The following is a 27781-nucleotide window of genomic DNA, read 5'->3' on the forward strand; positions in this document are numbered from 1 at the left end:
TTCGAAAAAGCGGTGAGCCGTGATGTCACCTCGCTCTTGACCACGTCGCCGCACCAAACCCGCCAGCACATTCCTAGCGTAAGAAGAAAGTGGACTAAATGCACAGAAACAGGAACCTTTGCGTATGAATGTGTCCCAGATGTTTGAGAACGATACAGGGAATGCATACCGACCTTACAGCTGCGTTAGACGAGCGGCCGCATTAAACCTAAATCGATGGCTAACACGATCAAAAGACATGTGCACCGAAAATCGAATCTTTCAGGGCTGCGTTCGTTGCCTTGAAGCACATTCCGTCCCTATCATTTGTATCGAAAGTGTTTGAAAGCTTCGTGATGTCATGATGGGGCTGCACAACAAGAACCGGAAACAGGGGGCGAGCTTCTCGCCGAGCTCCCGCTATTCAGCGGCCGCTGAAATGGACAGTTCTTTACATGGACACATCGAGAAGAGCTTCTCCGGCTAAGTGCTGTATTTATTTCCAGATTCCCCATTCGAATTAAAAGAAAAGACTAACGGCGGCGCGCCGCAATTATTGCGCGGCGGCGGCGGTGGCGTGATCTCTCTTGGGTCTTCGGCGGCGGCGCGAGCGGCGTGACCAAAAACAGGCGGCGGCGGCGGCGGCGCGGCGCAGCGGCGCACACCTCTAGTTTAGGCGCACGTTACAAGCCGCCAGGTGCTCAAAATACCGGAGCCCTCCACTACGGTGCCCCTCAGAATGAATCACATTGTGGTTTTGGGACGTAAAATCACAACAATGAATATCATGGTATTGGATATTGGGCCAATATCAGCAAGCGACGAGCTGCTTCAAAAAGCGTTTCCCGAAGTACCAAGGGTCATTTATAGCCCTAATAGAAAGTCTAAGGGCATGTTAATCTATGCAAAATGAATCCTCATGCTAACGACCACATAAGAACTGGTTCTCGTTGAAAATATAAGATTTCCAAGCATCTTCAAAATGAAGTTACAGTTAAAGACAATGGAAGTGATCCGTTCATCACATGAAATTTAGTTTTACCTGCACTTGAAGCATTATCTACAAGCTTGAATTGTCAAATTCTCCCAAAGATTACATTGGAGAAATGGGGTAGCCCGTTAATGTTACAGTAAACAGACATCGCGCGGACACGGGGAAGAAATTACCTAAACACTGACACAGCATTTTTATGTGTCAAGTCACAACTTCTATGATCTCCAACTTTACATAATTCAACATCAGGTCCCCGAGTGACAAGAAATGCAGCAATTCAGATCTTATTCGCAAGCATAAAACACTTCAGCGAATAGCTGCAAACGTTTGAAATGGGGGCTCTTGATTCTATCTGATATGGCAGAAAGACAATCAAAAGCAGCGAGACTTTAGCCTGTCTTCTACGATTTCTAACCGTTCTGATCGCCAAGAAATTCTCATTGTAAGGTTTCGATTGCTTTAGACAAGCATGATTAGTGAAACGAGTACAATACCCCTCCTTGGGGGGTGGTATACAAAAGTCAAATTGCACGCGCGGCAGAGTGTGCATCGGCCGGACCGGCCGGTGTATTAACATCAGGTTAAGAGAACACGAAAATTCCTTGAAGGCAAGAGTGTCCTTAAATCTTGAAGGCCACTGCCTTGATTCTGGCTAAGCTCCTCAATTTCATAGAACCTGCATTACCATGCAGCCAATTGTGAAAAGCAGCGGCCGCGTAATAATGCCTTGAGGTGCTCCTGCATGTATTGACTGCAAGGATGATCTGTGATTTTTTATATCAATATATTGCGTTCTTAGCCTGAGGTACGATTTCAGCAGACAGTTCCCTATCCCACGTACTCCCTATTGTTCGAGCTTACTAAGGAGAATAAAATGACTTATCGTGTCAAAGGCCATCGAAGAGTCCATATATATGCCCACAACGTAGTGTCCGGCACTGAAGGCCCGCGGAATTATTTACTTCGGAGCCAAAAGTGCCGTGTCAGTAGACTTGTGCTTGCGGAAACCATGTTGGAAGCCATTCAGCAATTTTCGGCCTGTCAGATACGAAGCAAGTGTAGAGTACAATATTTTTTCGATATCGTGTCATAATACCGGCGAGCTCGAGATTGGACGTAAGTTATTTTTACCTTATCTTTTTTTCGCCCTTAAATGCTGGTATAACACGAGCTCCTTGCATACCATTAGGGAATACACCACTACACAGAATATTGTATGAAACGCATGAAAGAAAAAGCAAAGGGCAGACGGGCCACTGCTGAACATTATATGTTAAGCTGATTGGCACTTGTCCGCGCACCCACATGAATATGGTTGTCCAATACTATTTTTCACCTGCAGCCTAATAACATACCACAAAAATAAATGTGTGCACAAAAGTGTAGATAACATAACGAAATGTGTCAACATATATACACCTTCGCTCCTCTCTTCAGGTATAAAACGGCTAGGGATGCCTAAAGCACAACATTAACCGAACGCAGTGCCGGTTGCCCGATGCACAAAACACAACAAGTGTACCTATTTCGTTAGGTTTCACGCACGGTACAAAGACGTTAACCACACCAGATGGCAAATGCTTCTTAGAAATGCGTTGAGGAAAATAACTGCTGCGCTTACCTGAGAGGGTGTGCCCAGTGCACTGCCGCGACTCGCAACTCAAAGAGCAACCGCTCTCCGTGAATAAAATTCCACTCTGATGCCAGCAGTACTTCCTCTTTTGTGCATGATGAGAATGCGACGTGTGTCCCTTCGTGAGTCCTTCTATTAACACTCTCTCGTGTGTTTAGAAAACGAATTACTGCTTCGACAGAGGAGTATTGAGTGGATGAGGACGTGATCAACACTCGTACTTGGCGCATAGGAAGGTGATGACAAGCAGAATTCAAGCCTTTCAGAACCCAGGCCAAATCTCTCAACGAATGCATTCAGTTCAGCCAGGTGGTATATATTCCCCGAAACAGACGGAGCGCTGCGAATGGCAGTGATGTTGGACTGAACGTAGATGCCCAAAACCGCCATAGCGAGCATCCATGAGACTGCAGCGAGGTTGCGCTGAACGAACCAGCTTGCTCCCAAATTCAAAGCAATCCGCTGAACAGGAAAAGAACGAAAAGACACTTCGAAATATGCTGATGGCCGCAGTAGAGAAGTCGGGACCGGGCGAGAGAGCTGAGCAACACGAGGGAGCCCGTTGTTATAAGAATGATAAGGAAACACAACATGGAACTCCACGAGTCAATCATGCTCAACTCGATAGTGTTGTGCCTCCTGGTGAAGAAACAAAGCGGCACTGGCGAATACTGTGCATGCGGGAATATTGGTAGTTTGGGCACAAAGCGACTTCCAATGTGGAGAAGGACAATGTCCACTTTTTGAGAAAGAAAATCTCCCGTTTTCCCGTGATGAATAATTCGTACGCTATTATTCAGAGATCTGTAGGCTTCAATTAAGGCCAACGCTTCAGAAGGTGTTTCGACATTACTGACTACCGATGAACCCAAGTGCAGCAGTACCGTGATGTCTCCCCCTTTTGGAAACATAGCTTCTGAACATTCCTTATCAAGAAACAGCTGTAATACGGAAACGGTCTTTCGACCACTGCACTTCCAGAATCCACCTACGGGACCGTTAACATCCTGAGTAGTTACGCTTATGATGTTACAAGGTGGTTTTGGAAAGTTGCTGAGAGCGTGCTGATGAGATTCCGTATATACAACGAGGCGATATCCAGGATGTGAAAGGTGTGCCAAAATAAGCTTGTAAGTCGGGCTGCTTTTGTGAATATTTCGTGTCAGCCAGAACACTGTCCTCTGCTGATAATAAAAATTCCATGCATCGCTCTGTGCAATATTGCACTTTGTTAAACCGTAGGCGGCTTTCGAAGTGAACTCGCATATCAGGTCGTTTGAAATCTTTTCCGTATTGATCACCTTCATGGGAAAGGGTAGCACCTTCATCAGCGGTCGAAAGTAGTCTTTCTCTGCAGCCGAACATAGCAGGATTGGTCGACCTTGGGATGACCTCGATGCAGCCATGACATTCAGCATGGCGTTGCTCCAGTGAAACGACGCATGAAAGCAATTAGGCAATGACCAAGTTAAGAAGAGGGCTGACGCAAGCGTGTGGTAACGAAGTAGACTTGCATATTACGCTAACAATACTGAACACGACGTTGAATGTGCGCTCTCTAAGCCAATAAAGAACAGGCTCATAACCGTCCACAGCATCGCATTGCTACCGTACCACTGAGGACATGACGTTTTTCGCGAAAGCAATACCTGTCACAACCTTGTAGCATCTATTATCGTAATAGCTGCACTGAAGCGGTGTACGTGTATGGGCAGCGGCAAACATCAACGGCTGAGAGATTTATTTCTTTTTTTTTTACTTCAAACATGTATGAGCCGTTTTTTTTGTGCCTAAGTAAAATATTCGGGAATAAATTAATCGCTCGTAGCGTGCAATTGTCTCGCGCAGTAGTACCCTGCGAACCCATTTGGTGTAGAAGTTTCAGAACAACAACCATTTGAAGCTGAAGTTTGCGAACAATAATACACCTAAGTGCAGCCAGCCAGGTACCGGCAGGCACGCTTTCGCGTTGTGTAGATACGCAGCTTGCTATACTACTTTGATTTCTTCGACCGCACAGTGGTTTAAGGTCAACATCCAATATTTTCTTTCCCGCATGACAGACCGGAATATCTCCAGTCGCATTCAGCTTCCTCACATTGTCAATAAGCCAACATTTCATCTCGCGCGTGCTGTATTTGCGTACGTTTCTGCGCCGAGCTCTCCCTGAAGCCAGGCGGCGATGGCTCCAATGGCTTAAATGGGCGCCTCGCCTTGCTTGGGGATGGCAAATAAAGAAGCGCGGCACAGTGGCCACTCGATGGTGCTCATGTGTATGCATGAAATGGTGACGGGTGCTAAAATTGGCGAAGACAAAAAATGACACCATCTCCCACTAAGTGGAACCACGTGGGGATGCGAAGCAGCGCATGGGTCGACCTAAACTTCCGTGATTGCTGAAAGAGCGTGAGGGGGAGAGCCCACATCGTCTTACCCAGCCCCTTACACAGGCCCGAACGCGCTAGCGCGTGCCAGCGCGCTCTGACTAGGATACAACGCGTTGGTACATCGCGCGTCTGCAGAATCTCGTTCGCCGACGCCATCACATGGTTGCTCATAGAGGAAAAGGTTGCTCATAGAGGGAAAGGCCACAGTGTCTTACCCAGCCCCTTACAGAGGCCCGAACGCGCAAGCGCGTGCCAGCACACGTGGTTTGGCGCGTTACGCCAAGGAAGGACAGCATACGGCCGCCCGGCCCCTAAAGTGCTCTGCACGTATCATCATCAAGGTGGTTGAAGAAGAAGACGAAGAAGACTTCTCCTTGGCGCGAGCGTGCGCTCAATATGTTACAGAGGGCTATGGTAGGTTTTAGAAAGCGGACGGTCGCCGATGGAACTACGGACAAAGCACAGCGCAAAAGCTGCTTCGCATCTAAAACAAGGCATAGTTGCGTCGCACGGGCGAAGCAGTGAATGTCATAGCAACAAATCGGAATGTTATACGAAGTAAGCCTAGCACCTGCCTCTTTTGGATCCAATGTCGTTCAACTCTGCAAAACGCTTGCTAGAGCGAATGGGCCGCATTGGTTTTCGTGCTGTCTATCGTGTCAACACAATGTAAGTGGTGAGGGCACACCAGGTATAAGAAATGCCTAGTGATGTTTATATACATAGGGTGCGCACCAGCGCTCGGAACCGCACCCTGATTATCAAAGTTCGCAGTCGCTGCTCGAGCAACGACCTCTCCCCACACCACTACCACCACCAGATACCGCACAATTTCACGCTCCTTCGCCCGACGAAAGACGTAGGCGCCTTTCCTCTCTGCTTGACTAGCCATCGACGGCAGGCCTCGCACACGGGGCGATGTTATCGCATGCACCCTTCGGGTGACGGAGACGGCCGGCTCTTTCCATCTCTTCTTCAGCCGAGCCCGTTTCCAGCGCTCACGGGGTTTTTTTTACTAGCGCATAGAACATACGATGCGCGGGACGACGGCGTTGTTGATTTGGTTTGGAGTTTATACGGCGCATGTTGGCGACTACGAAAATTCGCCGACGGCACCCATATAATTCCTATCGTAATAAAGGTCACACATCCTTCCTTTCGATGGGAACACATTCGAGAGCGAGATGGAAAAAGAAGAGCGAGAGCTTACGTGAATGGCTCATGCCTACGTGACGGGTGCTACTCGAACGCCACAGCCACTGAGTAGAAAAACGAGCTGGAGGCCAGGTTCGTTATGTCAGCATGGCGCAGTCCCTCTCAAATAAATTTATACATCCATACGCCTGGCCTTCAGATATACCCTCTATGCCAACTTTTCAATGAAGTTGAATCAATAGACGATTGCATTTTACTATATCGAAGAGGTTCCTCGAAGCTCCAATCTGGAAGGTGGGATTTGGCTTCTGTATTGCAGTGGTTTAACCATTTGGCGTGCCACACGCCACTCTCGCCAACGACAGACCACTCTCGCAACGACTCTCGCGCACAGCTCAGAGTCCAGCCTAGTTCCCACAACCAATGATGAAGAAGAACACACGTGATGATGAACGTGCACGAAGAATGAAGATGTTTCTAAGAAACGTCCACACTTTATTTTCTTTTTATTCCTCCCCGCTGTTACTGTATTTTTTTGTCAAAAGCTCGATTTGAAACTGCTGCCATGTACGTGGGCCCCCAGGCAATTTTCAGTGGTTGTTTGGCCGCTTTTCGCCAGACGGACCCCCAACTCTTGTTCGAAATAAAGATTTGATTGATTGATTGATTGATTGATTGATTGATTGATTGATTGATTGATTGATTGATTGATTGATTGATTGATAATTTCCCCCCACGAGAGATCGGTCATCCTGACCGCACCTTAAGCCGAAGAAGAACGTCTTGTGAAAGGCTTAATTACAGATACGCGAACAATCTCGGCTGCGCGACAACGGCGGTCCGTTGGAAGAAGAACAGGTGCCACGCGATGACTGACGGGAGATGTCTGCTCCAAGACAGTGTCGGAGCCTATGAAGCGGAGTTGAAGCTTGTCGCACAATCCAGGAGTGTGAATGGGTGTACAGAGCAGCACTTCATCTCCAGGGCTGAAAAACACGACGCGATGAGATGCATCACAGTCAAGCTTGTGCTCCAGTTGCTTTGCTTCGGCGTTGATGCTGGCGAGCTGGCGAGAATGAAGCAGACGAGACACGTATCTTTACTGTTAGGTGGAGATAGTTTAACAGGCTGGTAACTGGAGGTTGATTTGCGAGTGGTGCCGAAGACTTTGTACACTTATTCAACCAGTTCTAATAGGAATGCCTTTCCACGGTCGCTTAGGATGCACCGAGGAGCACCATGACGAACTATTAGAGCTCATAGTATAAAGTCAGCAACTTCCAGACCTGCGGCCGAAGTCAGAGCAGCTGTTTCGCGTAGTGTATCCGATAGCCGACGGCTGTAACTATCCATCGATAACCGGTGAGTCATAGGAAGGTGACCGAACAGATTGATGCCAACAACCTCACATGGTTCCAGCGGACACAGAAGTGGTTGCAATGTCTGCTTTTTGCTGATGTAGGAAGCTTTCGACGCTGAAAAAGGGCGCATGAAGCAATGTACTTCGCTACACTAGCGGACAAGCCCGGCCAGTATTGCCGACACCTGATGAGGTCATACGTTTTCTGGAAGCCCAGGTGACCAGCAGTTATGCCGTCGGGAGAGGCCTTGAAGATTTGAGCGCGAAGAGAGCGTGGCAGAACGGGCACTCAGCGTTGAACGTCAGGGCGGCAGGTATGGCGTTACAGGACGAAGTTGTCGAGCTTCGATTGCGTCAGCTGTACACGAAGACGGGCGTTACGTGGCCGCAAAACTCCGTCAAGGCGGTCCATGAGGCGCCAACATTAATGGTCGGCGCGTTGGTGGGATGAAAATGACGCGCGTTCTAAAGAGTCGGGTCCAGAGCAGCTAAGGATGAATCGTGTGGAGAAGGATCATTCGAGAGATCGTCAAGTATGGCAGAGGTGCGACTGCTATATGGTTCCGTAGGAGGCGGGCAGTACGAAAGCACGTCGGCGTCCAGGTTCTTTCCCATTTGTATGTAATACTGAACACATATTCTTCCAGACGAAGGATCCAGCGATCAAGGCACGATCCAAATAAGCAAGAGGCGTGGTGTTCCGTAACCACAGTAAAGTGGTGGTCGTGAAGACAAAGTCCATAAATGAAAACACGAGCGGTGCACATGCCGGAACGTCTAATGGCGTCCCCTTGAGCAGAGAGCAGTGTGAGTCCATCATAAGGGCTGGTGACTCTCCGGAAACGGGAACACAAAGAACGATCAATAAACCGACAAACAAGCACCAGTGTCAATCGAAGCATCCACGTGCATACCTTTTACTAAAACATACCATATTATACGGAAGCACTGGAGGACCTTCTGTCCTGTCGTTCAATGCAGCTTTAGTCCAAACGCTGCCTAGTTTAGTTTTCCGAACGACGATCGGTAAATTAAGAGAAAGGTCAAAGAGGTGACGTAGAGCAGCAAAGGGGCCAAGGCGAGCGGCGTCTAGCAGAGCGGTAAGTAGGTGCCATCTCGGATGTCACAGTCGGCGATGGAGAGCGACGTGGACGCGGAGCGTAAGGACGGCATTGAAAAGTGGCCCCAGCAGAATAGACATTCCGTTTGTATGCGTCATATTGTCGACGCTCGTCCTGCTGACGTTGCCGACAAAATCGTGCAATGTGGCCATGGTATCCGCAGTAGTAGCAGACTGGACCAGCCGGTCGCCATGACGGATGGGAGGTGTGGCTAGGCGCGCTGGAAGTCATCGAAGCCAGGTGGGCAGGCGTTGATTGTGCAGACTTGAATGACACCGGGTGAACCAGCGGCGACTTGTGGGTACGTTGATTGGAATCGAGGAGTCAGAGAGTCCATATACGGTGGACCAGCCATGGACGCCAAGTCCTCCTCGATAATGTCGAGCAAAAAAGTGCCTGACGCGTGAGGTGGAATCGCAGCTCCTGAGAGATCAAAAGAGTGAAGCTCTTCTCGTATAATAGCTCGGGTCATTGCACGCATCGAGGGATCGGCAGTGGAGGTGTTTTCAACGCTGTCCGGCTGCAACCATAGAGGCTCGAGTTCCTTGGCACGTGGCAAAAACGTCGGCTACTGTTGTCGGGTTCTCTATGGCAAAGGCATTGAAGGCGATGGTGCCAATGCCTTTGAGTAGACGGCGAACCCTCTCCGATTTGGTCAGTGAGGTCTTTACACGGCGACAAAGAGCAAGCGCATCCTCGATGTATGAGGTATAAGATTCGCCAAGTTGTTGCTTCGGAGCTACCAGTGTCTTTGCCGAGGGCTGAACGAACCGCTGGACTACTCAAAATTTGCCGAAGCTCTTGCTTGAAAGTGGTCCCGTGTGTAAAATCAATCTAATAATTGAAAAAGCCATGTTTTCGACAAACCAGTGAGGTAGAAAAAGACAGAGCGAAGCTTGGCCGAACCATCCCAGTTGTTAGCTGAGCTCACTCTGTTGTAGTGGTCGAGCAAATCCTCCACATCTTCACCTCGAAGTAAAGCGAACTCAAGGGGATCACGCTGGTGCCCAGTAATATTCCAGGGTGGATAGGCCGCGGCAGTTGGGGCCGTAGAGGCAGATGCAGCATTGCCGGTTGGCTCGCGCTGAGTCATTTTACCAGACGCCTGGCGCAGACGGCTACCTGAGCGGAGCTGCAGGAGGTAGATCGGGCTGGGAGAGGACCGTCAATCACTTGTGACGCAGCAGTTAACGTCAGTCCCCTTGACCCCATTTTGCGCGATTTGGTCTAGCAAGCGCTGCTAATTCTGAAGCAAATATTTCGGATTTTCAACCTGAATTTCTTGCGTTGTGGGCATTACTTAAGCTCCACGAGATGGAGCTCCATATCGTGCATCTGTGACGCACGGAGGGTTTCAAAATGGCGTTTCCTAGCAAAAATCAACTTCTTCATCCTTGCGGTGGGTAATTAGTTTTTTCTTGAGGTTCTCCTGGTTTCTTTTACCCAGTATGTTTGACAGCACTACTGAAGGGTCTTCAATGAAGTTGTAATAAATTTTTGTGCGTAATATATGTTGTACACTGCAGTTAATAACTGTTTAAGTTGCATGTCCCCAATCGGGGCCTGTGGGTTTTAAGGCTACACTATCGCTGACAGGAAGTACTTGACTGAAGAAGAAATGCAAGAACACCTACCGAGGAAAAACATTCTCAAAGCAGCGTTTAATCGTATTAGATTGGATTTCATTACTTCGAATATTCTATCCTTGGCAGCCTCCTCATTAGGTCATTGTCACCGGGATGTCTGTTGCGCCGTACAAAAATTCTCAATTGAATGAGGGCGATTTTGATTGTGAATTTTTAAATTAGCATTAATAATATATTCTAACCTTCTATAATTCATTTTCTGTGACCACTTTTACCTATAAATTCTTCGTTTCTTGGCCAATCCCCCAGAGTGGGTGTGAGCCATTTATAAAGGTCATCATCACCATAATCATCACCTTGAAGAAAGCGATGCTGACTTTTACTTAACGTTCCAATTTACATTAACCGCCGGCTTCATGGCCAGTCGCCAGTTGTGGGCATGAGCCAAATACAAGGAACAAGAGAGAGAGAGAATTTATTTGAAGGGCAGAGAGGTCGGCCTGAGCTAGTGCGCTTTAGCCTGCTACTCTGCACAGGGGAAAAGGGAAAGGGAAAAAAGGAGTGATGAGGGGTGATGATGGGGAGAGAAAAAAGTTATGCGTATATACAATATTAGAATAACCACGTGACTTAGTGGTTTCGCTATAGTCTTGTGTCCAGTTCTGTACTCTTGAGAAAATCTATCACAGCCTTGATAGCAGTTGGTGACTTTGTGTGGTCGCACATAGCTGACAAAATACCCGTCTCGCTTAGTGTTGCCACACCTATTCCTGCCAACGTTGAAGCAAGTGTATTACGTTGCGACACGTAAAGTGGGCAGTCACAAAATATATGTGCTGTTGTTTCATGTACGTGTCATCGTTCACAGTTCGGGCTGTCCGCACGGCGGATGAGGTGTGCATAGCGGCGAGTGAATGCAACTCCTAGACGAATCCGGTGCAGCAAACTGGCGTTGCCTCGGTTCATTCTAGCCGGGAGGCGAAAAGTCATTGCCGGATCTATTTCCCGCAGACACCTGTATCGATGGTCTGGCTGAGACCAATAAGTGGTTATGCACTATCGCATGAGCAATCTCAATAAAGAGTTCACGTCACCTCGCGTGTACGGTACTTTCACGTCGGTGGGGGTGTTAGAGACAGCAGCTCTCGCTTCAGCATCAGCAAGCTCGTTGCCTGCCAATCCACAGTGTCCAGGAATCCATTGCAATGTAACTGAGTGACCGATCTTCTGCGCAAGGTCGAATGCGTGAATGATTTCTAAATCTAGTGCATAATATTGTCCCCTTCTTGAGCAAGAGTCAATAGCTTGTAATGCGGATTTTGCATCTGATAGTATCGTCCATTTACGTGGTGATTGAGCAAGCAAGCAAACGATGCCAATCTTTCACACTCTGATGATCCCGATTTAATGCGAATGATGCTTACAATGACAGCTACATAGACGATGAGAGGTAACAGGATGCCTCAAATTGCGCGACGCCCGGAACAAGAGGTCCAGTGAAGTGGAGGAGGAGAGGGTTCGTATTTTTAAATAGTTTTTAGCAACAAAACATGCGTTGTCAAGTGGAAAGACAAATCAGTCTTGGTACCGTCAACTGCATTTGGCCAGAAGGTTCCAGTGACAGGGGATCGAACGACGGAAAGAAGGAGGTGAAGGGGAATGTACTACACATGGTTGCTAAGTGCAAGACGTTCGTGGCCGGGGTCCATTTAATCGGCCGCTTTGTGTGGCACTACCGTATTTCAATGCGCACAAAAAGTGGACTGTCTGAATTAGCGAAGTTTTTGGATATGGTATGTTGCAAGGGGCGGATTCAATAAAAGAGCAAGCAATGGTTTCGAAACCTCAGACTTGACTTGAACTCAAAGTTCAAAACAAACATTGCATTATCCTTAATTCTAGCGTGAGCCGCTGTGTCCAATAAGCAACGCAAAGGAGGAACAGTAGGATTGGGCGTGTTGGTATAACATGACAAAGAGTGCTTAACAGCGCAAACGACCGGAGGGGATAGCGCTCTGTCTCGTCTCTTCTATCCCCTCCGGTCGTTTGCGCTGTTAAGCACTCTTTGGCAAAGGAGGAGGAAGCGAAGGAGAAAACAAAAAAGCAGAAAGGCCGACTGGCCGACCGAGGCGCAGAATCACTCTGCTACTACCCGACAACGCGAGCTGTGACATGCCAGGACACTTCCCTAAATTGCGAAAGCTTGCATGAATTAGGAAACGCAGAAAAAGAGATTGGAGTTAAAGCTAGAGTGAAATCCTCAAAACTTGGTCCATTCCCTTGCCTCCACAACAAAAAATGTTTTGTGGCCTTTCAAACCTGTTGAGATACTTAGTCCATGTTTGGGGACAGCGAAATTTCACCAGTATTTTTTTTTGTATTGTTCATACTCTTCCCGTTTGTATTGTTCAACTCTTCCCGTTCTCTTCTACTCACAATAGCAAAATAAGGAAGTTTATATCAGGAAATTTATTTCTTGCGATTGAACCGTATACCGGCTGTCCCAGCTAAGTTGGACCAAAATTTAAAAAAACAAGACATGCGCTCTAGGATGCTTCTACCTGTTTATTAGTGGTAGTTGTGTGTAGATAAAACCTGTATTATATTCATGACTAAGTGCTAATTTGTAAATGACCTTAATTAGCTAACATTTTTGTTCTTTGCTCGAATCGGTAAAATGCTAACTTTATACTGTACGTCGCCTCAAATAACCCCAGAATCAAGCATTTATTTTTTGCTGAAACCTGCCTGGCTGTTTTTTCCGAGAAAAAATCACAGCATATCCACGGAGTGAATGAGGATGAGTGGGCGAAGCTGCGGAGGTTCATCGGTAAACAGTGAATCTACCGTGAATTCTTCCCAGTACATCATCACCGTCGTGAGATCGGGCGCGTTTATACTAAAGGTTCCATGAGAGTTATGAAGACTTGCAGCTCACTTTACTTTTACATGTACACTGTAAATTTTCATTGTTTAGAAAACTATTGCTTTAGAAAACATCTGGCGTCTTTCGTTAAGCAGCTGGCGTCTTTTCGTTTTGCTTTAGAAACATCTGGCGTCTTTTCGTTTTGCTTTTAGAAAACATCTGGCGTCTTTCGTTGGTTTATTTCATCAATCAACGGCGTTTTGAACAAAATATTTATTGTTTAATCACGCACAGGAGAAATCTCACCAGGCACTACCTTGAAGGTAAACAATGGCTGCTAATGGGAATGAGAGACAGAAGAAGTCGGCTTTTAGCTAGCACTTACACTTCTACTTCTACTAACGTTTCCTACTGGAACATGCCAATGGCTGCTAATGGGGAATGAGAGACAGAAGAATTCGGCTTTTAGTTAACGCGCACGCTGCGAATTTTTTATTGTTCAACAACGCACAGGAGAAATCTCCCACCGGCACCACTTTGGAGGTCAAGATCTGGTACTAGCGTTAAGACTGGTTACGCACTACGACGGGGACGAACGGGTGCCGCTTTAAGGAGCTTCGCCCCTAAAACCAAAAGCGCACGAAACACGCCAAATATGAAAGAGACGTGGCTCGCGCGGCACTACTCCAGCGCTTCCAAGCGTTTTTTGTTGATAGAGGGCTGCGGTGATTCGTCACCGCATCATGTATGGCTTCACGCTCGATGGTGGACGCGTCAGCAGCGTGTTTTGACGCGCGTCCATGAAATATATATATATATATATATATATATATATATATATATATATATATATATATATATATATAGACAGATATATATATATTCTGATCAATGACGCCACTTCCGTTTATTCGCGTGCATATATTCGATGACAAATCTATCTAGTTGATGTTTGCTGTTTCGAACCCGCCATGAACAATGGTTCATCAGCATTATTGCTTCGTCACTCCCGTAAATTGGAAGAATTCGGGACTAGTGGGAAAGGCTGCCTTTGTTGGCAGTAAAGTTGGCCTCCTAGAGGCATTCCGAAGACGCAGGTTCAGTGTCAGCGTGTCCCGTAATGAACCAAATGTTTAAAAAAATATTTTTTTGCAAACCATCTCCAATAGGCACCCTACCAATGCCAATTTGAAGTCAACATTTCCAAGGAAGAATCACGAGGGTCCGTGAAAACTCAGCTGACTTCCTCTTAACCACCACGATATAGAATTCGATGCCATGCTGAGAATTAGTTCCACAGATATCTTCACGATACAGCTCACAGTTTGTAGATGTTTATAATTTGAACTCTAACACTGATCGCTGATGGGATATCGTGGTCCCCATGGACCAGTTTTAGACGCGGTGCCTTTTTTCTGTGATCCTAAAATTGCTGTAGCCGTTACCCCAAAAATAGCAATGAATAACCGCTCTAGGTCACATAGAAGCATGGTAACGCGTTACCGTTGTCGTTGCTAAACAAGGTAACACACGGGTGTCGGAAAGGGAAGTGAGGATGAGGAGGATGTAACGGTAGAGGGGAGAAGGTAAAGCATAGCATAGACGTGTACACTACAGTATAGAAAAGGGTTGGGAAACAATAATAATAATATCTGGCTTTAAGTCCCAAACCACGATATGATTATGAGAGACGCCGTGGTGGAGGGCTCCGGAAATTTCGACCACGTGGGGTTCTTTTACGTGCACCTAAATCTTAGCACGCGGCCCTCAAACATTTTCGCCTCCATCGAAAATGCAGCCGCCGCGGCCGTGATTCGATCCCGCGACCTTCGGGTCAGCAGTCGAGGGCCATAACGACTAGACCGCCGTGGTGGGATACGGGGTTGGGAATATGAAAGTGAGAATGAGGAGGAGCGATGTTGGGATGAGGAGAAGGAGAAGGCCACCAGCTTCGCTGCTTCCACAGTGTTCGCAATACTATTGAATAGGTGTACCAGTTTTTCTAAGACGAAAGCCTGAGATGCCCTCTGTTAGCGGGCCACAGTCACGACGTTTATTCCCGCTAGGGTCGGGAGCGCCGAAGGTAAAAGCTGCGGGCGGGGGAGAGGAAGTCCGTGCAAAATGTCAGCTCACGTTGGCATTTGAAAGGTGGCATTCCCCATATCAATACATGGGTGATATCTGAATTTCTCAAGAGGATTTGACATCCGTATTCCAGCAACATATGCATACCGATCTGCGGAATGACTAAAAGCTGGACGCCGATTCTGAACTATAGAGCTTTTGTTTCACAGTTGTCCTTCAATACATAGTGACCACGTAGGGTGCCTCACGAAAAAAAAAGAACTCTATCGACAAATCATGTCTGTGTAGCTCAGGAATACACTCATTAGGAAGATAAAAAAGACATGGGGCGAAGACAGTAATGTGCGGGACACGTGTTTGAGACCCCTGGACTACGGTGACTGTGAGATTTGGTGACACCTGACGATATATCGCGACGCCGGCGGCGGCATCAGCAGGATTGATGGAAAAAAGCGAAAGTAAATTACGAAAGGCCGTCATACATCGCGCGACACTAAAGTCAATCTGTGTGTGCAGTCGTCGCACCGAAAGTCGCATGACCTTACTGTGAGTGAGCGTATTGTTAAGTCTACTCTGCCATCATTCACAGCAAAATGACCGATGTTACCATTTACAAGGCAAAGAACTTCATTTTGACTTCACGTAAGATCACCACATTCAGCTTTAGGCTATTCGTAAGAAAGCTTAAACAACGTAAAAAAAGGCACGGCACACAAAAAGACGCACAGGGAGCGCTGATGTAGAACTATTTTATTGCTTTGTTTTGAGTCTTTTTTGCGCCGTAGGCACTTCTTAAGTAGAAACCAACAAGCAGCCGTATTAGCTAGGTCAGGCTATTTGCACCGTACTATTATTAGTTAGCTTTTTACTCTAATGGTTCTTCACTTTTTGAAACTTCCTGATAGATTTCATAACTACACATTACTAGCACCAAATGTACTATGATCGCTTCATATTGTTACCTTCTTTTGTCTACAAATACGTAACATCAAATACAAGATTTTCAAATGCCCTGTTAGACGTTAAAATTATACTATCATGTACTCTACCGAATGAATATTTCGTCATCAAGGACTGCTAGTACACATGAACTGAACTGTTCTGGTTTGTGTGAAAAAGCTTTTTCTTTACCCGATAACGTGTCCTTCTCCTTGGCTACGCATTTTTTATTTCTATGGTAGTTATCCCCACGTTATCTGTGACAATTAGCATTTATTTGTAGATGTGTATTGTTAAACGAGGATCCCGTTGGAGTCATTTGATATTCACACCATCATCCGCTTATTATCTGTAGCTAATTACTCTATGATATTCCTACAATAAACTGAAACCGAAGCAAAGCGGTCTCCAGACATGATCCGGACGATGAACATCATGTAGATTTGACTGTATTTTGTTCTACCGGACTCATTTCACCTATCGCGCAGTCTCACCGGGCATGACGACGCACTGCCGACAAGAATGTGGCGGGCAAAACAGACAGATAAGTGGCAACAGTTCACTTTACAGGGTGCTGTTCACGCGTGCATGTAATTTTTTCTATTTGATTCCGTTTCGTATTTTATTTCTTTACTTGTACTTTTGCTTCAGGGTAAACATTGATCGACTTTTTTTTTTTTGAGAACATCAAAAAAATATGGAGCAGCCGAGTTGCTTATACCTCAGTCTGTTAACAGCGAGCAAGTTTGAACAGAACAGGTTACGGTTGTAATCCTAGGTGTAGCGTCTGCATTGCTATGGGTACGGAATGCAAAAATTGTTGTACACCATAAGTGGGGTAGGCCTTTACAAACCGTAGACGATCAAAATGATCGAGCAGGTATTTTCTGTTCTGTGAGGCAGTACTTCATAATCAGCCGGTACGAAATCTTTCTTCGAATGACTTTATCGAAGACAGATTTCGAATCATCTAGAAGAAGTATTTCGAATATTCGAACCTTTCTTCGTACCTCAGGAACACCAAACGGCAAAGTGTGGGCCTCGACTTGGCAGGGCAGTTTGTTTGCTAGTGCTCATTGACACTGGCTCGTCGCGTTCGCTAAAATACGTCCAGCACACCGCTGGCCAGATATTAAGGAAATAGCCCCAAGTAGCTCAACGTACAGTGACCTTAATCGCGGCCTTGTAAAGAACACGGTCATCCAGAGTGAAGCGAAAATTTCGAGCGAAGTGCCTCTCAAGCATGCCGCGAGGTACTCGTTTATTTCATCTTGGCGGTGTCCATGCGACTGAACAAATTATAAACACGCGTTTGCATGATAAAAAATTCAAGACAAAATAACTACACTGGGTGGCTTTGGACTTCGAGTCTTTTTATACGAACACACGAAAGGCCCAGTGAGTTGTTCTCATCAGAACGATTTTAGTGTAAGATTCTTTTATGAATGCTCACTCGAACGCCGGGGTAGCAGGAAAAGTACGAAGACTACCATCCTGTCATTTGTGTTAATAAATGGAAGTCTGTTTAGCGCGATTCCGTTTAATGCGTTTTCAGTTCTACTTTACCCCTCGAGATTTTGCATACATCAGGAGGAACACTCCGCCTCGACGGGAATCTGCGGCACGGAGAGAGAGAGAAAAAAAGACTTCTAATGATTTCTTGCAGATTGGTGGGCTTGGCTCCCACCTAGGAGCTAATGGAGAGACCGTGTCTCCTGCCAGCTTCCTCGACCTGCTGTATCGCCCAGAGTTGTTTGTCCAGGCCCGAACTGAGCAGCACAGTCTGCCAGTGCTCCCGAAGGCCTTCATTGGAGGCTGGGACCCTAGTATTCCTCATTAATGAGGGACATGCCCATCGAATGTGATCATGCGTGGCTCTTATGTTACAATACTAGCATAGATTAACTGTGCATAACTCGGAATATATGTGGTGTACTGGTCCATGATAACGGAGTTGGTGCTTGTTCGTGCTTGTTGCGGCCGCCATTGAACGGACTGGGCCCGATTTAGCTTAGGTTGTGGCGGAGGGTACTCCTGCCTTTGCATTAGGTAATGAGGAGTAATGTCCCGGAATTTAGTGAGCCCATCGTCCAATTCCCATACCGCCGCGGAAGAGTCCGTTCGGGTGGCTGTTTCTTCTAACGCGGCCCGGAACGTGGGACCTCGAGCCACGTTGTGCGCGACTTGATTTGGAGTGACCTCCGGGTGACCAAGGGGTGTGTGAGCAGGGAAACCAGAGCACTTGTACGCATTTGTCTGCCTGGTAAATTTTGTCTGTATTTAGTATTCGCAATGCTCGGGGGAGTTTCCGCCGTTGCGTAGTTTCGCACGGCTCTTCACTGACGCTGATGATATAGTAGGCGTTCGTGTAGGTCATGGTCATCGCGACAGCGACTTGCTTCACCGTTTCTTCGAGCCTTGTTGTCGTTTTAATTGTTTTGGGAATGGATATGCATGTCACCGCATGAAGGAACGAAAAATTTGCGCAACAGCATTTTTGTGAAATATTACCTGTCATGCAGTGATCTTTGATTAAAGAAAACAAAGGAATTACATAAACAACTTCGTCATTTCTATCCTTGTTAAGGTTCGCGCTTAAGATAAATATATATACGGAGAAAACCTGCCGTGCAACCAAAGAATGCACGAAGGCTATTCAGAATAATTTATGTCAGCAGCTCTACGTGAAACTGGCTCCATGAGCGATTTCCGCTGCATTCTTACTGGCCTCCATGATAGGTATGATGCTATTGTTAACATGTTTGTTGTTGTATACAGTCTCTTAGTAGCGTACTGTGCATTACTGAAGTATGTGTAGGATTGTGTCCTGCGTTTGTATAAATTATACAGACGCAATTTATAAGTATTCAGTGCATACGCGCCTTGAGCGCTTCCGTATACTGTATCAATAAACGTTCATTTGTGGATGGTGTGGTGATCTTAATACTTCACGAGTTATCTACACTGCACACATGCATTGAATATCCCATTGTGAAAGTTTGTTAGTGTCAGGTTAGCGCTGTCGTACAAAGTAGAGTGAATCGGCGAACAGTTTTATAACAGAGCTGTTTAAGCTTGGGAAACTCCGGGTTCGCCTCGACAAGAAACTATCATTATCACGAACGGCTCTGCGCATGCAACGCAATAACTCGTCTGACGCGCGATCTCTTCGCCATTATCTTAACTCAAACACGTACGCCCTGGCGCGCACTCTCCCGCTGGCCCGATATGTGCGGCGTGGGATGCAGTAACTAGGATTGGCGAGAGAGGTACTAGAGAGAGAGAGAGAGGGAAGAAGTAGAAGAGAGATAGGAAGAGAGAGAAATGAAGAGGCAGACAGAGAAAGAGATAGAAAGATACAGACAAAAGAAGAGATAGAAAAAACAGAGAGCATGACAGAAAGCGAAGGAATGAGTGAAGCAACGAAAGAGAAGGAAATAGAGATAGATTAAAGCACAGAAGGAAAGAGGAAGGGAGAATGAGAGAGAGTGAGAAAGAAAAGAAATGACGGAAAAGATTCCAAGAGCAAGAAAGGAGAAGAAAAAAAATATACACATAAAAGATAGAAAAAGCAAAGAGAAAGAGAGTGTGAAAGAAAGAAAAAAGAAGAGACACAAGTAAGGCCGTCCAGCATTGCTCCACTAAAGCAAGCTGCGCCTGATTTTTGAATAGTCATGCTCTTTAAGTCGGTGGTCGGGCTTTTAGGCGTTCGCAGATAAACCACGGCGAGTGATGACGTCACCATGCGTCGCCTAGCAACACGTTACTTGAAGAAACAAAGATGGTTGATCCCTCTGTCATAGGGATCGGAATAACAAGAAAGTAAAGCGTACCCTTACAGAAGTAACTGTATGTTTACTGTACATTGATATAAGAGAGTTTGTACAATGTATATTGATGTCTGGCAGCTATAGAACCGTTTAACGTGGATGCACCCACTTTAATGATTGGTGGTACATCTCCATCCCGACGACTAACATCCATGTTAATTGATTAAACAAACCGTTGTGGTAGCTGTAGTAGTTAACGGTGAAAGCGTAATCAGAGAACGAGGTGTGATAGCCAGAAGAGCGTCGCATATTGGACGCAATACTTGGTCGCCATCCCGCGGCCTGTTAAAATGTGATTGAACACCACGGCCGGACTAGAGGGAAACGCAAAGCGCGTCGTGCCGCCCAGGTAGCACGGCCGCGATTTCTCCCTGGGCGAGCGCGTGAGCGGGGAACGCGGTGTTACAGCCAGGAAGAGAGTGAGGGAGGCGTGCGTCGCAGAGCTATTGGAGAGTTTGAGAATTGGGGACCGAAGACGCTGGGACCCCAAGCTGCGTTGGGCAGCCTGCTCTTGCGTTCGGATGATCAGCAGAGTTTGGGAATTGGGCGAACGCAGGCTGCGTTGGGTCAAGCGCACGGAGCGCCATGCGTGACGAAATTTAAAATCATGCGAGACGCGGGCCATACTGCGCCGTGGCCCGCGCTGCGTCTGTGTCTTCTCGCTGGTGACCCAAGACGCCTTAGGGCCCACGCTAGTTTTCAATTTTTGCGTCTCGGGTCAACGCGAGTGCAAGAGCCCAATAGTGGCTTGGGTTCTGCGCATGCGCCCTGGCGGCTCTCAAGCTTCATTGGTCCTCAAGCTCCTTGGGGCCTCAATTCTCAAACTCTCTCTTTTTCGTTTGGATTAGCGTGATGCTGTGAGCAAGGCCCACGCTTTTACGACGCTTGGGCTAATTCCGCCACCTCGTGGTGTGTTAAGGCATTGACAAAATTGAACTTCTGTTGAAAATGCGAGGAATGGGACGGGCGTGTAACGCGTTGCAGGTGCTAATCGCGGAGGCCACAGTAATTACGAATTAGGAGGGTAGCGGATTCGGCGAGTTGGAAAATGCTCATGATGGTAAGTGCAAACGAAACACGGACTTAGCGCTTGTGTCGTTGTTTTTTCTTCTTTTCGTCCGCGTTTCGTTTGCGCTAACCATCATGAGAATTACGAATTCTACCGCTCCCAGAGGGCAACACCACCCCGCCAACCGCGAGAGTGGTAGGTATAAAAGGCGCGTTTGATGTGGATAGCATGCCCGGCATCTGTTGCTGTGCACCGAGCGGTCGTGGGTTCGATGCCCGTTGACGGAACTTTTTTCTTTGCCATCTAATCGTGCATATTTTTTCGACGTCATTTCCGTGACGGAAATACGTCACTGAAGTCTTGATGGACCCCGGCATAAAACACTTTCGTGTGAAAAGAGGAGCAGAGGAGAAGAGAACAGAAGGATAATAAATAAATAAAACGAAATAAAATGTATTCACAAGGCAGGATTTGAACCCAGGTAACCACGGGCCGAAGACGAGCGTCGCATCCACTCGGCTAAGGAAGGCTTTTTTTTGTTTTAGTCTTCGCAATACGTCATCACAAATAAATGGAAGTCAAACACATGAGCCGACTTTGGTTTGCATAAGACATTGAATTTCCTTCAGTTCAGCAGTTTATCGAAAATATTAATCCAAAGAGGCACTTCTGGTTGAGGTCTAAAAACTTATTTGCGAACGGTTTCGACCGGTGGACTGGTCCACCGGTCGAAACTGCCAGGCCTGCGCTGAAACTGTAGCACAGTCACAGCGAAAGCTGGAAGAGCGGCGTTTCTAGGGCCCGTTGTAAGCTCTCTTGGGGCTACTAATAGAAGTACACTAGCAAGGTACCCACTACATCATAAATCACAAATTTTGTGAAGTTGGGAAGCACCTACTAAGCCATTATTCGTCATACTGCGGGGAAGCGAAGCACCAGTAAGGCATTATGTGCACTTTGTCGACGCGACGACTGATGACGATGAAGAATTATGGCTCAGCCCTTTGTAATGGGTTGGAAGCTTTAAACGGCCCACCAGTTATGTAATTTGCATTGGGTGAGGCCCGGTCGGCATTTCCCTCTCCCGTCATGCTGTATAACATACGTTGACGTGGGAGAGAGAGGGGGGGGGGCGAAGAACTTTACTGAGACCCCGAGGAAATGGATCATGCGCTAATGGGCTTCCTTGGCAACCAATACAAGTGCACTTGCGAGGAACCAACTACGCTATAAATCATTGTAATTTTTGAGACGTAGGGAAGCAGGCACTGTCCCATTTTTCGTCATTCTACGGAGAGCCGTGTACCTGCTAAACGCATGTAAGGCGTTATGCGCACTTTGTTGATGCTGTGCCTGATGACGATGAAGAATTATGGCGGAGCCCTTTGTAATGGGTTGGAAGCATTCAACAACCTACTCGTTGCGCAATTCGCATTGTGTGACGCCTGGTTACAGAACTCGCGTTGTGCGACACTTGCTGCTTATTTTACTCTTCTACCACGCTATATTGCACGTGTTAAAGGGACACTAAAAGAGCAAAACGATTTTTCTCGCATTAGTAAAGTGGTCTTCCACGATACCAAAAATGTGCCGTTTGTGTGCCGTTTGTGTGCTCTTACTCTGTTCCCAGTAACTTTTTGTAAAGTGTGCGCAAAAATCTTCGATAACCAAAAACACCACGCTTGCTGCTAGAAAACGCTTAATAGGCGAGAAAACGCGCAGAAAGAAAATACAGGTGGCGACGCCACCGTGGAATTCCCGCACCATTTGCCGTGACGCCACATATTTTTGACGGCGCCCGCTTGGGCCTACGTAGTTCCTAATCGGTTAAATCTAAGCACATTGTCCTCTGAGGGGGCCAGAGACTTGACAAAACAAGTTTGTGGAAATTTCGTCGAGCCAGTGGCGCCAAAATACGTTAAATGCTCTTTGAAATCTGTTACGTCACGAATTACAAAGGTCGGCGCGAAATTTAAAAATGAAACTTTGAACTTTGTTTTCTCCGCTGATAATAAACCTATGGTGGTGAAATAAACTGCACAAGAGTTCTCCGAGCACACTTTATCAATCTAAACCAATTCATTCTTTCTCTTTAGTGTCCCTTTAATGTGGTTCCTTGCCGACATGAAGCCTGTATAGGGCCTTGCAAAGCAGTTTCAAGAAGCGGCATGACTCAGAGGTTGAATACTGGGCTCCCACGCAGAGGGCCCAGGTTCGCACATCGTTCCATCCTGGAATTTTTTTCTTATTTCGTTTCTTTTTTCCTATTTCGAGCGATAGTGGTTACGGACACCGGCGGCGGCGGCGGCGGCGGACAACTAAGGCGCAAAAAACGGCCGCTGAAATGATCTCATAACAGCTTTTGCTGTAAAACATCAGGTTTATAAACGACACTTTCAATAAAGTTTTGTCTTGATGACCTCGCCTTAACGTCAGCGCGTGTCACTGACAAATACGTACTCCCCAAACTTTGGAGGACCAGACGCATGATCATATCAAATGGTATGCCATGTTCAACTTGCGCAGGTAAGTATCTAATGCGAATAGGTGCATGCAGGCACGAAAGCACAATAAGGTTTTATGGGAACATGATTGCGTTGCCATGGGCAATAGAAAGAGACAGAGATAAAAAGAATTAAAAGAAAGCAGAGTATAGCTATATACAGTATAGCAAAGCAATGGTGTGGGAAAGGCAAGTGAGGGCGAGGATGAGGGGAAGGCCACCTGCCTCGTTGTTTGCACAGTCCTTGCACCACTAGCGCGTAACTGCCCCAATTTTGCTTAGACGAAAGCCTTAGGTGCCTCATCGAACAAGAAAATTGACCGTCTACAGTGTCTGCGAGATTTGGTGAGGCCAGACGATACATCGCGAGAGCGGCATTGTCGTCAGCAGGATTGATGGAAAAAACAAAGCTAAGTCATTGAGGACCATCATAAACCGCGATACTCAAGTGAAGGTGTGTGTGCAGTCGGCGTACCAAAAGTCACATGACCTAAGTGTGAGTGCGAGAATTATTAGATTTACTTTCCCACCATTCACAACAATATTGCCTATGACACTATTCATTTTCACACTTCATTTTCACTTCTCTTCGGCTCAGCACATTCAGCTTTAGGCTATTCCTTAGAAATTTTGACTAAAGTAAACAGAAAGGAGGAACACACGGAAACACGCATAGAGAGCGCTGATCTAGAACTATACTATTTTTAATTTGTTTTCTGTATTTTTGCTCTGTATAAACTTCTTAAGTAGGAGCCAACACGCTCAAGGCGCTGTTTTAGCTAGGTTATTCTATTCGCACTCTGGTAATAATAGTAAATATTTCACTCATATTTATCCGCTATTTGCGGCAATCATTATCCGTCGAGTATCTGCAATGTTTATTTATCTTTCAAATATCATCGGTAATTTGCTTCAGAGTTTCTGATAGTTCAGTAATGTCGAAAGTTGGGCGAGTTGGTGATAGCGAAGGATGAACTTTGAGCGATTGCGAAGTGTACTTTTTAGAAAATATGATGTAGCCTGAACGTCATTGTAGCACGTGGTACACCGTCTTGTTGTATATTAACCATGTTTTTCTGCGAAATAAACTAGTTGAGAGTGCAGCGGTGTCCCTATCGTTCCTTTTGTGCCTGTCGTCGTGCGCTGCTTCATATGTAATCATGATTTTCTGATAGATTTCTTAGCTCCAGACTACTAGCACAAAGTGCACAATGATGGCTTCAAATTTTTCCCTTCTTTTTTTTAGCTATACGTAACATCAAACACAAGGTTTTCACATGCTCGTTCTTTTTCGTTAAAATTATGCTGAGTTACTCTAACGACACATTATGTCGTCATCGTAGACTGCTAGTAAACATGAACTCAACTTTTTTGCTTTGTGCGAAAAGATTTTTTATCCGATAATGTATCCCGCAGATTTGCTACGCATTTTTCGATTCCATTATAGTTGTCCCTTCGTTATCTGTGCTAACCAGCATTTGTTTGTAGATGTGTCTTTTCAGGCGAAAGCCTTAGATACCTCATCACACGCGAAATATGACCGCCGGCAGCTTCCGGCGTCCTGCGGCGTCGGGGACGAGTGACGCTAAAAATCACCATCACGTGACGACGTCGCTATATGACGTTACGCTTACGTCACAGATCGGCAAAATTTATTACAAGCCTTGCGCGTGCACCGCCTTGCGCCAAACAGCCTTGCGCGTGCTACGCGATAACTCGACTAGCGCATGCCTTCACGCTGCGCCGATTTTTCCGGCGTTGGATGCAAAGCTCAGATGGGCGAGCGGAGGAGTACAGCGTAAAAGAAAGAAAGATGTAGAAGGAAATACAAGGAGAGAAATGCAGAGAAATAAAGGCAAGAACGAGAAAAATATTAAGACAAAGAACAAATAGACAGATAAAGAAAGAGATAAAGAACACAGAGCAAGACAGACAGAGAAAAAAAATGAAAAAGCGAAAAGAGAGAGGTAAACAAATAATCAGAAAGAGAGAGATAAATAAAGGAAGGAAGGAAAGAAGAAAACATGATTGGTCTTCCCGTCATAGGAATCGGAATTAAGGCTCGTTCACACCGGCGACTAGCAACGGTCGCGCGACTAAGGTAGTCGCAAAGCGACTGGTCGCAAACGGTCGCAAATGGCCGTTTTGGTCGCAAAGCGACTGCTTTGGCTCAGTCGCTCGCTGCTCAATTTTTCAGTCGCGCGACTGCAGTCGCAAACCTCTGAACCAATCAGATGCGCAGAAACAGGACGTCAGCCTATTTTACTGGGCAACGGCAATGCAAGCTGTATACGAGCAGACGTGAATTCTATATGGCGACGGTTATAAGTCGCACGCAGGTGTGAACATCGGTCGCTTTGAGTCGCTTTTTGACTTCCAGTCGCAAACGGTCGCGCGACCATTCCCAGTCGCCGGTGTGAATGAGCCTTAACACGATAGTAAAGCGTGTCATTACAGAAGTAACTGAATGTTTACTGTACTACATTGATATAAGAGAGTTTGCACAACGTACTACATTGATGTCTGGCAGCTAATGGCACCGTTTAACGTGTATGCACCCACTTTGATGATTGGTAGTACATCTCCATCCCGACGACTAAGGTCCATGTTAAATGATTAAACAAACCATGGAGGAAAAAAAACCAGGAGGGAGCGTCAAGTGACATTTTTGAAGCCCAGCCAAAACAAATAAAACAGGGGCATGCTGGGAAATGAGCACCCTCACGTGATAGGCAAGCGGTGAGAGATGGGGGAGTGGCGTCCGAGGAGGTTGGCTTGTGGACGCTAGACGCGCGCGCTCGTCAATTTTTGTTTTTTGCCATCTTCGACAAATCGCACCGGTGCGCACCGGGGCATCCAGGCGCTACGACACTTGGACGAAATAGAGAGTTTGAGAATTGGGGCCCCAAGGAGCTTGGGGACCCAAGAAGCTTGCAAGCCGCCAGGGCGCATGCGCAGAACCCAAGCCACTCTTGGGCTCTTGCTCTCGCGTTGACCCAAGACGCAGAATTCGAAAACAAGCGTGGGTCCCCGTCTCAGGTCACCAGCTAGACGACAGACGCAGCGCGCGACACGGCGCAGTATGAACCGCGTCTCGCATCACTTCAATTTCGTCACGTGTGGCGCTCCGTGCGCTTGACCCAACGCAGCCTGCGTTCGGCCCAATTCTCAAGCTCCGCTCATCATCCGAACGCAAGAGCAGGCTGCCCAACGCAGCTTGGGGACCCAGCGTCTTGGGTCCCCAATTCTCAAACTCTCTAATGGCGCACCAGGGCACCCCAGTGCGCACCAGTGCGATTTGTCGAAGATGCCATTTGTTCATGAGCCCACCAAAAAAGGAAATGAAGCAGGATCATCATGGGAAATGAGCCTCGAACGCGAGGAGCAAGCGGCTTCACAGGAGGCTGGCTTGTGGACGCTAGGCGTGCTCGCTCCTATTTTTTTAGGGGCGAAGCTCCTTATAGCGGCACCCGTTCGTCCCCGTCGTAGTAGTGTGTAACCAGTCTTAAAAAATCACAGCATATCCACGGAGTGAATGATGATGAGTGGGCGAAGCTGCGGAGGTTCATCGGTAAACCGTGAATCTTCCGTGAATTCTGCCCAGGACATCATCACCGACGTGAGATCGGGCGCGTTTATACTAAAGGTTCGATGAGAGTTATGACGACTTGCAGCTCACTTTAATTTTACATGTACGCTGTGAATTTTCATTGTTTAGAAACCATCGCTTTAGAAAAAATCTGGCGTCTTTCGTTAAGCAGCTGGCGTCTTTTCGTTTTGCTTTAGAGACATCTGGCGTCTTTTCGTTTTGCTTTTAGAAAACATCTGGCGTCTTTCGTTGGTTTATTTCATCAATCAACGGCGTTTTGAACAAAGAATTTGTAATTGTTTTAATCACACACAGGAGAAATCCTCACCAGGCACTACCTTGGAGGTAAACAACGTGGCTGGCTAATGGGAATGAGAGACAGAAGTCGGCTTTTAGCTAAACACGTACACTTCTATACTTCTACTAACGTTTCCTACTGGACACATGCCAATGGCTGCTAATGGGGATGAGAGACAGAAGATTTGGCTTTTAGTTAACGCGCACGCTGCGAATTTTTATTGTTCAACAACGACAGGAGAGAATCTCCCACCGGCACCACCTTGGAGTCAAGATCTGTACTAGCGTTAAGACTGGTTACGCACTACGACGGGGACGAACGATTCCGCTTAAGGAGCTTTCGCCCCTAAAAACGGAGGGGGCGTGCACACATGAAGGTGCCCTAAAAGACAATGCGCTGCGACAGTACGTGATATGTATCGCCCTCTCCTCTCCTACGCTTCCCCCT

The sequence above is a fragment of the Rhipicephalus sanguineus genome, chromosome 7, assembly GCF_013339695.2.
Source record: "Rhipicephalus sanguineus isolate Rsan-2018 chromosome 7, BIME_Rsan_1.4, whole genome shotgun sequence".
Lineage (NCBI taxonomy): Eukaryota > Metazoa > Arthropoda > Arachnida > Ixodida > Ixodidae > Rhipicephalus > Rhipicephalus sanguineus.